Raw genomic sequence first — 12,046 nt, forward strand, 5'->3', positions numbered from 1 at the left:
AACTGCGCCCTGAGTTTTCTCACGGTAAAACTGACCGGCTCGGTACATATTCGGTAGAAGTTTGAGCTTTGCTATGTGCAAGCGCCGATTTTTTCCGGCTCGTTTTACGGCGGAAGGTCCGCTAAGGACACCCTATATACGTAAACACATTGCTCACAAACACGCCGGTACGCGTTGGACTGTGTTCAAATTATGGAGTCGGAGCTAGCGCCGTTGATCACAAATAACCCACATTAAAGGAGAAAGCATGATCTTTAATGTTTGCTATTGACCCTCGACTTCTGTATTACTCACAGACATTGACGGCTTAAAGAATCGCCAGGGGGTGGCTTATAATCTTCAAACTGCATGTTTTGTAATATTTTATTATGACTTTCTGGTCGGTTAATGAGCAATCTCATTGGCTACGCAGCAAAAATTAGATGCTCTGGACTCTGGACTGGACTGCGACTATAGAAAGGCACACAGCTGCGGTCGTGGGTCGTATTCAAGTTGTTAGCTTTCGTTGCAAAAAAAAAAAACAAAATCTAATATTAAGAAATCGCGTTGTACGTTATGTAGAGCTTCCTGATAGCCATTGATTTTAAGTTTTTTTAGTAATATACGGAGTGGAAAAAGAAAGAGAGAGAGGAAAGGAGAAAATAAATTATGGTTGTGGAGATATTTATGTGCATGTATAGCCAGGATGTTACAATCACTTTTACGTATTTATACAGGCATGTCGAATGCTCTGGAGGTGGCGAAATAGCCTTGCCTTTCCGCGAGGTGCGCAGCTTTACTCGAAACAAAGTCTTCACCACGAGAAGAAATGCAAAAAAAAAAAAAAATGGTGGTGGTGGAAGTGCTATTTATAGTTACACGAAATATCACGAGAGGCTGCAATCAGTAAAGTAGTGCTTCGATTCTTTGATAAAAGCGATAGGCTTTTCGCTTTATGCAGTCAGTTTGGCGGTCTCAAATTCCCTCCAATTTCGTGTGCCTGTAAAACAGATACATGATGACAGCATCGCGGCATTGAAGAGACCATGCATATACCTATGAAGTTCGTATACAAAATAACGTTTCACAGTGAGGGGTAGTGACTGCTATAATATCAATTGAGAAAAACAAAGACAAAATGTATTTTTATTATTGACACTGCAACAAAATTTTGTTGGTAACATGGGCATGTTGTCAAATGTTTTGTGCAGGTTTCACCATCAACTCTTTGACCTGTCAAGTCACCCTCTCAAGTACGTAACGCTTCACTGCATGCAGCATCGTTTTTCAGACCGCCCTATCATCCGCTATGCTCTCAAAACTTTCTGCGTACATGTGCCGTCCCACAGTGCTCACAGAGCTCTGGACATCGGTTTTAATCGTTTAAAACGATGTTGATGAACGGAATCGCGCCCCAGCGGTCACGCAACATCAGTGGCAAAAAGGCGTTCATTATGTATGGATTATGATCATGGTGTTTAAACCCTGATACTGGGAAGGAAATCTGAAGACATATTAGAAGAAACAGACGAAGAGTGACTTTTCTTCTGTTTCTTCTAATATATCTTCAAGTTTATTCCCAGCCTCTGGGTTTAAACATCACGATTAACACGCACCACCTCGCCCGCACGTTGTCTATTTTATCCCATATTTTAGTGTAGTTTAATCAACAGAGGAGTATGATACCGATCTCTCTTTCTATTAGCTAAGTTGAATAAAGGGCAACCAATGAGTGCCACTCCAAGTGCGTCACGGTGCAGCGTACATACACTCTAAAAAAAGTCTGTGTGTCTACTTTCACGCACAACACTCGGAGAGCCAATCAGCGCAACTTACGGAGGCAGCTCAGCGAATGACGATGCCGAAACATATGTTTAAACAAATAAAAAACAAAAAACAAAAAAAAAAAACGCTGTCTGAGTTGTGGCATTAAGCAATGCAAAACGTCACGCTTGCATTGCTTAATGTCACAACTCAGTCAGCGTTTTTTGGTCTAAACATATGTTTCGTAAGTTGCGCTGATTGGTTCTCCGAGTGTTGTGGGTGAAAGTAGACGCACAGACTTTTTTTAGAGTGTACACGGCCAGGAACGTTTGTGAGTGCACATCTCTTCATCCGTACCCCGGGAACGGCTTCGGATTCACGCGCACGGCGACGGTCTGACGAGACACTCCCAACGGCGAGCCGGCGAGAACCGTGTAGAATCCGGCGTCGTTCAACGTGATGTTGTTCAGCGTCAGCGTGAATGGTTCGCGAACGTCCGCCGCTGCTGCATCGTTGATCAGCTTTGCGTACGGCGCCCCGTTTTTGTCGAAGTAAGTGCCGTTCACGTGGTAGTGTTTGATCCACCGAACGAAGGCCGTCAGGTCGCTGTAAACTTCGCAACGGACCATCACATTTTCACCCTCAACGACGGTTCGGTTGCGGTCTTGGCAGATGACGGTCGGCGTCGATTTGAAGCGTTCGTAGACGTCTAGATTATACGTCCATTCGACGGAGCCCAAGTGGTTGGCCACAACGCACGTGTACTCGCCACTGTCGTTCTTGGTGAGACGTACCAGACTAAGCGTAAACTGGTCTGCCGGTCTGGAGGTCGGACCGTTGGCCTGTTGAACCAGCGGTCTACCGTCTTTAAACCACGATACCCTGGGTGTCGGGTTGCCCCTCGCGTGGCAGTTGAATCTCACGGCCGTTCCGACGGGCTGCACTTTCATGACGTTCTGCATTCGCTGGGGTTTCGTGAACCACGGTCGAGACTGAGAGTTTTCTTCCACAGTGTCCACGAGGTTGTCTTCCGTTGAGGAAGATGTGACGGTCGTTGCGGCTAATAAGAAGCACGCTAGCATCATCACCGGCCGCTTCATCTTTGATTACGTCGCTGATGTCTTGTACCCTTTCATCGGACGAAAATAGACTTCTTAGCACCAATCAGTCCTTGATGGTTTCTCCTTCTAACTTTTGCACCAGTATTAGCCGCCACCAGTATCAGAAGTTTATTAAAGCGCGAGAGTAATTTTATATTAGACTAGTTTACAAATATAAAGCGTCTATGGCGATACAAATCTGAGATACGCGAGTACTGAATCACTGGTTGCGAATACCACGGAGCTCCCTTTTATGCGTTTTAAGGGGGGGGGGGGGGCGTTCTCGAACGCTGACGGATGTAGCTGAAGATATGAAAATCCGGTGGCCTTATCCAGCGGCGCGGGAGCTCACATGGCATTCTTAATTATAGAAGACCTCAATCGTAATCTTGGATTCGTGCCAAGTACAGGATGCTTTGAGATGGGTATCGTGGCAGGAAACTTTCATTAGCGGCTACACACGTCCGGTCGTGGAAATAAACGAGGTCTGACGTTCCCCGTACAAAGACGTCTTAAAAAATATTTTGTCATAAAAAGAAAGAAAAAAGAAAAAGCACTTGCCCAGGGTCTCGTGATTGACTGACGTCCCCAACGCTGCTGCCTCCCCACGCCCTAACTTCATTTGAAAACAGAAACTAGCGCGACTGCCGATGCTTGCTGAGCATGAAATAATTTCACAATCCTACGGAGGCCTTTCGTCGCGTGACATGTCCTTTTTGCTTTGTGTCGAGCGAGCACGCCTGGCACTTTAAAGGGTTTTGCTTTCATCGGGAAACGCCTGCCGTCCTTTGGCTCAGGCTTCAGCACAACTAAACGAGGTCTCTGATCGACGCCGAAATTGGCAATATAAATTTTATAAGTGGGGTTATTTTCTTTCATTTTCCCATTTCCAGAGTGCTTCTGCTTTGAAACAGCGCGGAACGTGAGGGCTGAGCAGAAGAAACGTCGCAAAGAGTTTCTTCTTAGTAATATAAAACAGCTATCCTTTTGTTTTTTTTGCGATAGTCGGTGAGTAACGTGTTTATTACCAGTGACGATTGTTTATATCAATAAGGAGTGTAAAATAATATCGCGAAATATTGATCGCTTAACCTCGTAACCTTTCTTAAAGGCCGGTTGACACACTTGCGTTTGAGTGCGTTGCGTCGAAAACCGAAAGGGAGTCACCGGCATATTTGTGCTTCGTATAAACCGTGGAATCCAATTCAAGGAATCATCTTGGCACGCGATATAAGCGGCAGGGATGTCCTGATTTCTCGCAGCCGCAACGCAGTCGAACGCAGTCAAACGCAACTGTCTGAACCAGTTAAGGCCGGTACAGACACTTGCGTTTGAGTGCGTTTGACTGCGTTGCGTCGAGTGCGGAAAGCTAGTCACCGGCACATCTGTGCTTCGTATGAAGCGTGGAATCCAATCCAAGGAGTCATCTTGGCACGCGATATAAGCAGCAGAGATGTCCTGGTTTCTCGCTGCCGCAACGCAGTCAAACGCAGTCAAACGCAACTGTCTGAACCAGGCTTTACTCTCTCACAGTACTGCGTCGAGCGCACTAGGGAAAGACTCAATTTAAACGCAAAATAAAACTGAAACGTTTGTATGCGTGTATGTACTCGCAGAAGTAACTTTTTTCTTCTTTTTTTTTCATTTTGAGGGAAAACAATGCTACTAGTAGGATCTCGTCAACTCCTGGAGCGCTTATTTCGAAAATGGGATTGCAAGAACAGACAACCCTTGTCCGCGCGGTGTTCTGTTCCTTTGTATAGCTTTCGTAGGAAAACTATACACTTTTTCACCTCAAGAAAAAAGCAAGTTTGGCGCATTGTTCATACGCGGCACAAAGTAGTTCTTACGATATTTGGCTTGTCGGAGAAAAGCTGATGCTTTTGGCGTTTGGAACGTGTACCTCTTTATGAGATAACACATATCTAATCTAAATTGCCCTTACATATATCTTGGTACTCTAAATAAAGGGGGAAATTAGTAATGCTCCGCGAGAAGCCGGACCTCTTTTACTACTGTTCTTGAGGTGAGAATGGTATAGTTGGAACAAAACAAATCAAACGGCGTTGCCTTTTCCGAACGCTCCTCTTCCCCATAATTTTACGTTCTCAAATAAATACATGACAACCGCCCTCCGCCTCCCCTCATTAGCAGTAAAATGCAGTCACCCCCGCCTTTTATACGAAGAACAGTCACTGCAAATATATAACTCTGCAAGATTTGCTTGGCTGTTGAAAAGATTCGCTTCCATAAATTAGTAGAACAAAAATACTTAAGCTGCATTTGACTGCACGAACGTTCATCAAGTTTTGCTCACAAACACACAAAAAAAGTCACGATGTGTATATCCGTAGTCTTAATTTCCCCTTCCGTGTCGGCATAGAAAACTGTGGAGCAGAGTTTTCACAGAGTTGCTGCAGAACGTACATGAAATGCAGAAAACATCAACTTAAACCATCAATACGAGTTGCAAATTATGCTTGCACTGCACCGGCCAGAATGAGCGCCATGTCCTGTTTTGCATCAGGAATAGTTGAAATATACTAAATCTCGTGTCTAACCACGACGCGCATCCATGCATCTTCAGTTGTTATTCTGCATTGGATAAAAACTTTCCGGTATTCCTAAAACACCGTCAGTGTCTGCATATAGGCGTATAGTATATATGAAAGGCTAAGACCGTAGACCTGTGCCAGACGCTTGGATGTGTCGTACCATAGCCTCCTCTATATTCACAAACTCTGGCCGTTCGACGACGGAGCCATAGAGTGCCCGGTCACAGATTGAAGCGCGAGGTTCTTGTAGCACAGAGCATCAAAGAGCCATTTCTCGGGGAACCTGGACGTCAGGGCCCAGCTCTTGCAGCGGCGAGTACCCGAAATACAATTGTTCGCTCGGGAGAAGTGTGTTTCGACGTCTCACCACAGCGGGGCGCCAGTCACGTAGCTCTTCTCTCATCCTTTGTCTGCCGCTCCACCTTCTTCATTTCGGCGGCCGCTTCTCGGGGCGGTCTGCCAGGCTTTGTCAGTATATATACCTCTCCAGCGGCAGTCTCGAACGAAGCGATTTATAGCGCGCGTCCCTGGTTTTGCGAGGGGACGTCAGCGTTGCCCGACTGCGCTGGGCTGTGGGTTTTCTAGTCAGTGGGCTGCGGCAGCCTGCGTAGGCGCACTTCTGGACGCTTGTGGAGGCTAAGTTTCCGCGTTCTTTTGTGTTCTATGGCGAACATAATTTCTCAGAGTTTTTAAGTATGCATTGTACTATTTTTGGGAACAAAAACAAAGAAATGAAAGCTGCTTTGGTGAGTCCGTGCGCCATAGAACAAATGCAACTGGAATGTTTGTTTCATTCTATGTTGATCTCTTTACGGCACCATAGAATGAGCCGTGTCAATCTACAATCGTATAAACCATCAAAAATCTTTGACCCCACAGGATATCTGAACTGCATAGATATTCCCCGCCCAGGACATGAAATTCAACGAGTCTCATCAATCGAACAGCATATATTGTACGTACCCCATGGTGTCGCGTTATCCGAACAGGAGTTGAGAAAGGTCTAAAAGAACACAGCATTTCAATATATAGTGTTGACGATACCCACTTCACGACGATCAGACAAATCCGGCGTGTTTTGGGAGCTTCTTTAATGCACAGCTTCAACGCAAATGAACATACGTGTCTATTCCGTCCCCACACCCCGGACCCAACCCTACCAGCTAATTTTCGTAAAGACCCGTAACATAGCCAGGAAGGCCTTTTAGAGATTATCTCAACAGAAATAATCCTCCAAGAACGTCGAACTGCCCGCATCGCGGGCTGCTTGACGTTCGCTCTCTTCGTTTCCTGCAAAGGCCGAGGAGTCTACGAGCCCTGGTATCCTTTAATTCTCACAGTGGAAGATAACACACAAAGAATTAATAAGCATCCTGAACAGGCAAATCAATTAAAAACTTCCAAGAAAAGTCGGCGATCTCCGAATGCTCAATGCAGGTGGGGAGTTACGTTGACCAGGTTTCCACAGCTCAGGCGGGTGGCAGAAATTTCTGGCTGATAGGGGTCACTCGATTCGCAAAATGGCGGCGGCCAGAGAGCTCTTTTTGCAAAGGTCATAGACCTTTCCAGCGGCAGTCTCGAACGAAGCGATTTACAGCGCGCGTCCCTGGTTTGAGAGGGTACGTCAGTGTTGCCCGACTGCGCTGGGCTGTGGCAGCCTGCGTAGGCGCATTTCCGGACGCTGGTAGAGGCTAAATTTCCGCGTTCTATTTCTTATTTTGTGTTCTATGGCAAATAGAATTTCTCGGGGTTTTTAAGAATGCATTGTACTTTTTTTGGGAACAAAAACAAAAAAAATGAAAGCTGTTTTGGTGAGTCCGTGCGCGACAAAACAAATGCAACTGGAATGTTTGTTTCATTTTATGTTCATCGTTTTACGGCACCGTACACTCAGCCGTGTCAATCTATATAGGTCAAAATATTTGACCACACAGGATATCCGAACAGCGTGGATATTCCCCGTCCACATCATGAAATTCAACGAGTCTCATCAATCGAACCACGTATAATACACGTACCCCACGGTGCTGCGTTATCTGAACAGGATTTGAGAAAGGTCTCAAATAACACAGCATATCCAATATACAGTGTCGACGATAGTCACTTCACGACACTTGGACGGAATCCGGCGCGTTTTGGGGCACTTTGTGAAGAGAGCTGCTTTTTTGCACAGCTTCAAAGTAAATGAACGAACGTGTCTATTCCGTCTCCACACCCCTGACTTGACCGTACACTCTAAAAAAAGTCTTCGCGTCCACTTTCCCGCACAACACTCGGAGAACCAATCACCGCAACTTACGGAGGCAGCTCAGCGAATGACGATGCCAAAACATGCACTTACACCAAAAAATGCGGTCTGAGTTGTGACATTAAGCAATGTAAGCGTGACGTTTTGCATTGCTTAGGGCCAGTTGCACCAACGCCGCTTACCTTAACCCAAAGCGGCACTTTCCTAAGCCGGCTTAGCGCCCTAAACCGAGCTCAGGTAAGCACGGGTTTAAATTCCGGTTGCACCAACGTTAAGCCGGCTTTACAGACGCGCCCCTAGCTAAACGCTGGATTTGAGTAGGGAATCTAGGGACAAACAGAGTGAACTAGGGAACGCTCAGAGGGACTTATACGATTGGCGGAGAGGAGTCACGTGATGTAAACAAAAAAACTGCCGCTGTAGGCGTCGTAGGCATCTGCTTTTTGCTGTATTTCTTCGGTGAGTAACGAATTAAAGGTCTCCAAATTTAATCATTTTCTCGCTTAAAGGGTGACCAGGAGAGATATTCTTCCGCCTTGCGGAAAGTCCTCCTCACCATCTTTCTTTCCCTTTCTCTCTTGTATTGTAGCACGGCGGGGCGAGAGGAAAGGTCCCCTTTTGCGCCGGCTTCTTCTGAGAGGATAAGCCGAGAAAATCCCCATTCAACGGGCGATGGGTGCGGCAGCAGCGACCTCGTGACTGACAGGTATCTTTAACTCCTGTCGCGTGATCTGCCCCATTTTTTCGGCGCTCACCAAGAATAGCCCCTCCGGTGTAGGTTTTACGGAGCTGCACGGCTGCGCCCGCGCAGTCACCGAATTTCAGCTGTCGAAGGTCTTTGGTTTAGCCCATGGCAAAGTAAACGCGTACTTGGAAGCTGCGATGCATCCCCGCATAGCTATTCTCGGTTGATCAAGGAGCTCAAAACACATGCGCGAGATGTGGCGACTTGAATATGAAGGGATGACTTGCATCTTCACAAACATTCGACCTTCAAGAAAATGGCTTATCACGCTCAAACCTCCCTCAAATTGGGATCGATAGAAACGAAAACGATGTACCAGGCTCGGGTATTTTGTAGAAGGTATCTGTTTTCTAGCAGCAAGCACAAATTATTGGAGAACTTTAGCAGACTATGTTTTCAGGCCACGCTATCTTTAGCGGGAGCTCGCGCTGCCACTTCGATGCATTCTCTGAAGCGGGCGCCTGAAGTGGCAACGGGCCTTTGAAAACGATTTACTAAAATGCCCTGTTGTGTGCCTAACTCGCAGAGCATGATGGCCAGCAAAATGTGTGAAGTTCATATTTACACATTCCCAGCAACCACCTGAGGTGAGAGGGCATCAAGGGTGGATGTCAATTTTAAAAAAGCTTTAGTGGGTTGCTTTTAGCCACTTAAATAACCGTGCGGTCCGTACCTCACAACAAAATGTAAGCTAGACTCGCTGTTTACATTCTTTATCGAGTGCAGCTATGGAGCGGAAAAGACAATATTGAACCCCTTTTTGGCGAGTCTTGCGTGTCGTGTTATGGTTCAACTTTGCTTGTATCGGTACCATATCACGGGCCGCCACTTCGAAGTATTTCTGGTGTCCCAAAGAAACTAAAACACAGCAGACAATTTTTTAACGTGACACAGAATTGTATTTAACATTGTAAAAAACTTTTAGGGACCCTACGCCACGCACGCAGTTAGCACGAACAAATTATCGGCGGTGTTTCCCACTTTTTTTTTCTTGTTAGAAGTGAATGATGTTTAGGAAACTGTTAATGCGAGTATCAACCTAAGTGGTAGATTTTAGTGCGAGTCGATACATTGCTGAAGAAAATAGCACAAAGCGCCGATGTCGTGTTTGCGCTAACAGTGTCGCGTAATGTACGCATACCGCTGCACAATCAACGCTAACGGAGTGAATTAGTAAATTTAGTGGCCCCCAAAAAAGTGGTGTTATTTTGTTTTATTTTTATGGTTGAAAAGTTGCTATTTTTAAACAAGCGATTCGGTAAAGAGTGCTTCGGTTGGGCACCAACTTATGAGGCATCAATTTGTTCTTATACACTAAATTCTGCATGGCCCTTGCGTAAAAATGTCAATATTGTGTTTGTGCTAGCTGTGTCACGCACAGTAAGAAGACGAGTTCATTGATCGAACATTTAAACAAGGCCTTTCTTATGCCAAATAGACGTATAGCGAGTGCGCTATTTTATTGGTGGTTTATAAAATAATCTACGTTGTTTATTTAGAGGAAGGAAGTGGTGGTGAATGGAGGGGGAATTGAATACAAAAGGCAACTCAGGGAACCTCGAACTTTGTAAATATTTCGCTCAACCTATAATCCTGAGCTAATTAAATCACTTTTGCTTTGGCGAAGATGAGCGAAAAGTCAGATGCCCTTGTTTATTTCAGCAACAAGCGTATATATGCAAGATAGAACTGAAAAAGCGTACGAGTGTAACCGTAGCAATCTCCGACCAAACCTGAATCTCACTTTTTCTGAAACCACGGAGATGAATGCTTTTTACGACTTGATAAAGCAAGCCAAAGCCGTGAGTAAGTGTGACTCGTTGCCAGCTGTGATAATCAAGGCGCGGCGACGATTTCTTGAAACCTTTCATCTATTAAAACAAATTGTGTTATAAATTCATTGCCATATGATGCTTGCGCTGATCTTGTAGCGGTATGCGTTCATTACGTGGCACTTTTAGCCCGAACGCGACATCGGCGCTTTTTGCTATTTCTGCCCAGCAACATGTATTGTCTAGCACTGAGCTCTGCCACTTAGGTTGTATAGTTGGATTGAAAGTTTTCTAAACATCATTTATTAAAAAAAAGGAAATTAGAAAGATCGGCAATGGTTTTTCCGTGCTAACTGTGTGGCAGTATACCTAAAATGTGTTGGCAAAGACAAATTACGAACGCGTATAATGTTAAAAAAAATCGGCTACATTTAATTTGTATTTTATTTTTAATGCCTCAAAAATACTTTAAAGTAGCAGCAGGTGCTATAACACCGATTTAAGCAACGTTGAACTATAACACCACACGCTTCGATAGCCGCACTCGGTCAGGAATGCTCACAGAAAGGTTATAGCTTATATATTGTTGTAGGGTACAGTTATCCAAGAGCTAGACGATCCACTAAAACCTTTTAGTATCGACAAACACCATTGCTGCCTTCTCACCTCATGTGGTTGCTGGGATGCGTAAATATAAATGTCATCTACATTCGTTGGCCATCATATAGGTGACATTCACTTGACGTCACTCGCTAGGTGCGCTAGCATCGGCCACCACGGTCGCCATCTTCGAGGTCTCCTTTTATCCCACGTAGGTGTCAGGTGCCGTCTGGCCGGACCTTTCAGCGCGGGTTAGCAGCATTTTGCAACTTTAGAGGGTCTTTTTGGCCAAAACTAGGGGTTATTTTTAAACTTCGGTTCTTTTGAAGCGCTGTAGGAATATTTTTTTTGTGTGTTTTAGTTCGTTTTTGTCGCTATCGAACTTTTCGCCGCGGCCGCGTTGCTCCCTCGGCTCCATGCAGCGCTCCGATACGCGTGCCGTGTCCACGGCGGTAGCTCTTTTGCAAGAACTGCGATTTTCTACTTTGGGGTTTTTGGAGCACGGTGTGATTACTCTTTATTTTGCTAGTTTCCTTATTGTTTTTTTTTTTTCTAGCGGATTTTCTGCACTACGGCCGTGTAACCATGTTGCTCCATCGCCTTCGCGTCGTATACGTCGTGCATTCGGTGTTTGTTCTGTGCAGAAACGTACCGTGAGGCTCGCCGAGTGCGCAGTAATTAAAAATGCGTCACACTTTAGCCCGAACAACCGCCAAAAAAATAGGGCAGATTACGCGATAGGAGCTGAAGATACCCGTCGTAAGTCACGAGGTCGCTGCTGCCGCACCCATCGCCCGTCGCTCAGAATGGGGATTTTTCGGCTTATCCTCTCAGAAGAAACCGGCGCAAAAGGGGACCTTTCCCCTCGCCCCGCCGTGCTACAATACAAAAGAAAAAAGGAAAGAAAGAGGTTGAGGAGGACTTTCCGCCAGGCGAAAGAATATTTCTGCTGGTCCCTCTTTAACTTTCAAAAACAGGAGTCAGAGCTTTAAATAAACACGTATGCTCTTTACATCTCTGATTGTGTGTTTAATATCGGTTGATAACAGAATATCTTGACAGTAACAGTAGTTTTCGTGCTCACATTTTGATCGGGGGTTCCAAATCTCACTGAACGCGAGAAGGACGCTCTACTCGCTACATTGCTGAAGACAAAACATCGTCGAGAATAAGTTGGCAGTAAGATGACTACTAAAATCAAGTCATGCCTGAGACCGATGAAGTTCAAAACAGTGACGAACTCGCCACGGCAGCTGCGAAAATGCCTAGAAATCCTCGAATAC

The 12,046-nt window shown here is 45.5% G+C and overlaps 1 pseudogene; it reads right to left on the minus strand.

The window, feature by feature from the left end:
• Positions 1 to 2,014: 2,014 nt before the first annotated feature.
• Positions 2,015 to 2,879, minus strand: LOC115313698 (annotated as a pseudogene).
• Positions 2,880 to 12,046: the final 9,167 nt, after the last annotated feature.

This window comes from Ixodes scapularis, unplaced genomic scaffold, assembly GCF_016920785.2.
Source record: "Ixodes scapularis isolate PalLabHiFi unplaced genomic scaffold, ASM1692078v2 PGA_scaffold0__279_contigs__length_252992795, whole genome shotgun sequence".
NCBI lineage: Eukaryota > Metazoa > Arthropoda > Arachnida > Ixodida > Ixodidae > Ixodes > Ixodes scapularis.